At 37.4% G+C, this 6,280-nt stretch overlaps 1 long non-coding RNA gene across 1 annotated transcript; it reads right to left on the bottom strand.

Annotated features, from left to right (window-relative positions):
* Positions 1-1,789: 1,789 nt before the first annotated feature.
* On the bottom strand, positions 1,790-3,522 carry LOC121378287. Its single transcript, XR_005958700.1, has 2 exons — positions 2,693-3,522; positions 1,790-2,464 (listed from the first exon to the last, which is right to left on the bottom strand). It is a non-coding gene; the product is annotated as an uncharacterized LOC121378287 (long non-coding RNA).
* Positions 3,523-6,280: the final 2,758 nt, after the last annotated feature.

Raw genomic sequence — 6,280 nt, 5'->3', positions numbered from 1 at the left:
AAAAGCCGTGGTATGTGATATCCTGTCTATGGGATGGTACATATAAAAGATTCGTTGCTACTAATGGAAAAACGTTTACGTTTCCTCTCTGAGACTATAATGTGTCAAAATATGACCAAATGTATAGCCCATGATTAATAAATCAATGTGCTCTTGTGGTGTCGTTAAACAACACAGACTTTAACTTTTTTTTTACCAATTACACTTTATATATCCACTAGACAAGGTGTGGAGTGGGAGTGACGACTGCCTACCCAGTCTCATGACATTTGGAATTTTTTTTTTTTTTTTTTTTATAGATGCTTTGACAATGCCTATATTAAAATATAATACAAAGATGACTTCATCGTTTGCTTTGGTTACGTCTCTCTTAAAATGTATTATATAGCTGATTTACATTTTTATCAAATGAGAGAGTTTCAGATCATGCGTTCAAATTTTACTGTTTAAACCGTCATTCTAATAATTATATTCACTGGATGATATAAAAGGACTGTCTCCAAAACACGAGAATCGATAAAAATACCAACAGCCATTGCAATACTGGTATTGTTCATGCAACGACAAACGAACATTTGACGCCATAAAACCGGTGTACAAAGGCTGATTAAATTTTAATGCTGGCAAAGCGATCGTTCAATGGCGTGACGTCACTAGGCATTACAACAATACATGGACACGAAAATCATTACTGTTATTCGTCGCCAAGAGAATATGTTTCTGTGAAATAAAAGTGTGGAGGGGAAAACGTATTTTCTGCACACATTTAGCTGGAAAAAAGAAGAATATATTCTTAACAGCAGATTTAAACTGGGTTCTCTTTGGTGAGCCAGTAAATCGTTCGTTTATATTAGAATGTTGTTCTTTAGCCTTGAAGGAACTTGATATGTGCGCATGTGCCCCTCACGGGTGAACATCTGGAAGAAAGATGATTGGTTAAAGGCTTTTTGACGTCAGAGAAAGGTTAATCCATCAACTTATAAACAGAGAGACAAAGAAATACTACTTACCTACAATCTGATTGTGAAATATTGTCATTCTAATAAACTATTATTAGTATGATGGCATAACTATTTTCGTTGCTTTTCAAATATCTAATTCCCTTTTTAAAATATATATTTTAGTGTCCCCGTCTGATAACACGACTTCTTATAAATGCAAACTACAAAGACAGCTATAATTTTAATAAATGTTTTCGATATCAACCTAGCTACACTGAAACCTATGCCTAAAACGCATAATGAAATTTAAACGTATCTACTATTCTGATATACTAAACATGAAAAGAAAATGCAAATATAAATATAGTTGTAAATGCTCCACTTTGACACTACCATTGTAAGATGTTTCTCATTAGTAAAACCATTTTTTAGCTCTAAATTACATATTAAATCTGAAAGACAAACCGTTATCCATGATCAGAACCGTATGTCTGCACAACTGATTCCATGAATCTCGATCTAATGCCTCGTCTGTAGGAGGACAGCCACTCCAGAGGATAGATTTACTGGACAATATACCCTTCCTAAACCGTACAGAGGACTGCCACTCCCTGACTAGTTTACTGGACACTATATCCTTCCTAAACCGTACGAGGACTGCCACTCCCTGACTAGTTTACTGGACGCTATATCCTTCCTAAACCGTACAGAGGACTGCCACTCCCTGACTAGTTTACTGGACGCTATATCCTTCCTAAACCGTACAGAGGACTGCCACTCCCTGACTAGTTTACTGGACACTTGTCACGGGTCGGTATCCCAAAAGAAACAAGACGACAACTCAGGAATCATTCATACACATTTATTTACATAACACTTCCCTCCCAACCAATACATATTGCACTTTCACGCATGTAACACATATCACATGTAAATTAAACTATGAATCACTATTAAATAGAGTAAAAATATTTTAACCACAAAATAATACTAAAATGTCTGTCTTCCATTATTCATCACATTTCACAATTCATCATCATAAGTCACCCTCATCATCACCCTTGTCATGATCATTCACTGATCATCTTCACCATTCCCCATTATCATTATCATTCACTAGAATCATCACACCTCATAATGATCATTCACTGATCACCGTTGTCGTTTACTATTAATACCCCTGTCGTTCACCAGAATCACTAACCCCCTCGTCACGGTCATTCACTGATCATCTCCGTTCACCAGAATCATTGGTACCCTCATCACGATCCTTCACTGATCATCTCCTCCATTCACCATTATTACCACCATCATTCACCCGAATCAGCAACACTCTTTGTCAGGATCATTCACAGATCACCTTCGCCGTTCGTCAAAATCATTGACACCGTCGTCACGATCATTCACTGATCATCTTCTCTGTTCACCATTATCACCACCGCCATTCACCAGACTCACTCTTCGCCAACTCCCAGAAGAAATCATCTACGTTCGTCATCACCAGGACACAATACACAAATACACTGAAATACAATATACCCTAATCAAAACCATGTAATATTTATATTACCATATCAGATGTTAAGACAATTTTCTCTTAATATAATGTCCGCACTTCACAAGTGTCTTAAATATTACATAAATCAGATTTACTTAAGACTTTTGTTTTGCAATGACGTTACATACAACTACTAACACATATACACAATAGTATACCACAGTTATACAACAAACAAACAAAATCTACTTACGGTTGTCATCAACCCAGAGTTATACAGAATAAAATATTTCACAATATCTTAACACACAGTTTCTCTCTCAAGAACGTTATGTGACTGCCCACAACTCATTACATCTCCCAACTATATCCCCACTATGCATGCTTCACTCACAAACAAAAGTGTTCACCAATGTAAGCCCAAGCCCAAGTTCTTTACAAACACCTCTGCTAGTGATTACAGTATAAAATATAGTTTGCCGTAGCAAGCTATGACACACAGTTCAACAATATATTCTCAATTACCCAAGTATTTACAATAAATGTTCTAAAATATAATATGGTTCTTATATTAGTACCCTTGACTTGTGACACACACCCCTACTTAAAATTTTACTTCACCGAATAAAATTATAACAAATAAACAATCACAAGTCACAGTACGTCAAAGTTACTCTCACGTTTCTACATCTCTCCCACCCGACAGCTCTACTATTCCACATCCTCATTATCACCACATCTACTTAAAAGATCTGCACACAGGTTGTCTTTGCCTTGTATACTCTTACATACAAACCTGTAGGGTTGCAGAGCCAACGCCCACCTAGTTACTCTTGCGTTTTCGAACTTTGATTTCTGAAGCCATGTCAATGCTCGATGGTCCGTTTCTAAAGTAAAATCGGTACCATACACATACTGAGCAAACTTACCTATTGCCCACACAATCGCTAAGCACTCTATCTCAATGGTTGCATATCTCTTTTCTCTCTCCTTCAACTTGCGACTGATGTATAATACTGGAAATAACTCACCTTCACTCTCCTGCATCAATACCGCACCCAACCCTTTACCTGACGCATCAGTTCGCATTGTGAAGTGTTCTCCCAACTTTGGTAACTTTAAGATTGGTGTTTTCGACATTTTGTCCTTCAATTCCTGAAAGGCCAAAATCGTTTCCTCTGTCCAACATAATACCTTGCCCTGACTATCCTTTGTCATATTGGTCAATGGTACTGCTATCTCTGAAAAACGTGGAACAAATTTTCGATAATAACCGATTAAACCCAAGAATGATCTTAACTCCTTTTTGTTTTGTGGTCTTGATATTCCCATGATTTTCCTAACTTTCTTTTCCTCTGGTCCTATTTCTCCATTTCCAACTACGTGTCCCAAGAATTGTAAAGTCGTATGTCCAACGAAGCATTTGCTAGGTTTTGCTGTTAGATTAGCATCTTTTAACCTTTTAAACACTTCTTCTACAACCTCCAGGTGATCTTTCCAGGTCTCATTGTATATCAAAATGTCATCAATATAATTTATTACATTTTCCATACCTTGCAATAAAGTTCTCATCATGCGTGAAAATACTGCTGGTGCGCTCACTATTCCAAATGGCATTACTTTCCATCTATACAGACCATGTGGTGTAATGAATGCGGTTGCATCCCGGGATTCCTCTTCCACTGGGAGTTGCCAATATCCTTTGCAGAGATCTAATTTCGTAAAGAATTTTGCTGTTGAAATTTTGCTCATTAATTCATCAATGTTTGGAATTGGTTCAGCATCGTATGCGACTATTTGATTTAAACGTCTATAATCGGTGCAAAATCTGTAAGATCCATCGGTTTTCTTCACTAACACAATTGGACTTGCATAAGATGATTTCGTTTTCTCTATCACATCCAACTCTAACATCTGTTCTATCTCATCTTTTACCACGTTTGTTAAACTATATGGTATAGGGTATGGCCTTACTCGCACTGGTTCTGCCGAGGTTAACTCTAGTTTAAATGTTTCCAGTGTTGTTCTTCCTGGTATATCGGTTAACACATCACCAAATTTCTCTAATACCTTCTCTATTGACTTTCTTTGTTCTACATTTAATTCATTTGACAGTTCACATCTTTCCCAAGTCTCTGTTCTACTCAAGGATGGTAACACCACATTTAACCGTTTATCTACCTTTTCTACCTCCTCTGGCTCAATCATTTCCTCGTCAACTACAGCAACACAAACTATTTCTACATTCTCTTTTTTTTCATCAACCCTTCTATCCAAATATTTCTTTAACATGTTTACATGAAAGGTTTTGATTTTTCCGTTATCCATTTTGATTCGATAATCTAACTTTCCCAACTTCTCAACTACTTTGTATGGTCCCTGCCACATCATTTCAAGTTTATTTTTACACTTTGGTAATAGTAACAACACTTGATCTCCTACCTTTAACTGACGATCTTTCGCTTTTGCATTGAAATGTCTTCTATATCTTGTCGATGATTTCTCCAATTCATGGTGAGCAAGCATACAGGTTTCCTCCAATCTTGTCCGTAAATCTATTACGTACTGATATGTTGTCTTGATTTCTGGATCGGTTGTTGCATCGGTCCATAATTCTTTTAGAATTTGCATGGGGCCTCTTACTATCCTACCATATAGCAACTCAAAAGGGGAAAACCCTAAGCTATCTTGTGGTACCTCTCTATATGCAAATAACAGTGGCGCAATATATCTGTCCCAATCGTTTGGTCTCTCGATACACATTTTCTTTAACATAGATTTCAACGTTGCATTGAACCTTTCAACTAATCCGTTGCACATGGGATGGTAAGGGGTTGTGGTCAACTGTTTCAAAGATAATAACCTTCCTACCTCCTTCATCATGTCCGAGGTGAATTGTGTTCCTCTATCCGTCAGAATTTCCTTTGGTACTCCAACCCTACTAAACACTCCTACCAAGGCTTCTGCAACTGTTCTTGTATCGATGTTTTTTCAACGGGACTGCCTCCGGATACCGTGTTGCATAATCCACAATAACTAATATGTACCTGTTCTTTTGGTTAGTCATTGGATCAATCGGACCAACTAAATCCACAGCTATTCTCTGAAATGGAATGTCAATTAATGGCATCTTACCTAATAATGCGTTTCCTATTCTACCTTTTGGAATGGTTCTTTGACATATGTCACACGACTGGCAGAATCGTCGTACATCTCCTTGCAACCCTGGCCAATAAAAGTGCTGCTGAACCCTGTCAATAGTTTTCTTTGTAGCCATGTGTCCTGCCATTATTGTTTCATGGCCGATCTTCATCACGCCTTGTCTCAACTTAGTAGGCACTACCACCTGTTCAAATACTTTACCATGTTTAACATTTGGCGATTGTGCTTTCCTTTTCAACAATCCTTTCTCTATCACAAATTTAGAAACGTTTTGACCTCTCATGGTTTCCTCGCCCTGTTTTGCCAAATTAAACAATTTATCTAAACTTCCATCCTTACGTTGTTCTAGCTTTATCTGGTCAGCATTCATCTCCTTTATTTGTACTGTTGGTGTTATCAGTGATTGCATTTTACAAACTTGCCTTTCTCATCTGTGCTCTGGTTTCCATTATTCCAATGGTCTGTGCTATATCTTTCTTCGTTACACCTTCTGCTCCTGTTATATTTCCAATTACAATGTCGTAAATAGGATTATCCAATACCATAGCTCTGACTTTTCCAGTAAAGTACGGTGTCTTGATATATGTTTCACACCAAGGTGCTTCCTTAACTTCCCCATCCAGTGTAACGTAACTTCCCATTTCACCTGTCATGTCATTTTCGGGTACTAATGCTCTTC

The sequence above is a fragment of the Gigantopelta aegis genome, chromosome 2 (assembly GCF_016097555.1).
Source record: "Gigantopelta aegis isolate Gae_Host chromosome 2, Gae_host_genome, whole genome shotgun sequence".
Taxonomy (NCBI): domain Eukaryota; kingdom Metazoa; phylum Mollusca; class Gastropoda; order Neomphalida; family Peltospiridae; genus Gigantopelta; species Gigantopelta aegis.
Note: the sequence above shows the minus strand (reverse complement) of the source record. Positions and strands in the feature narration are given on the sequence as shown.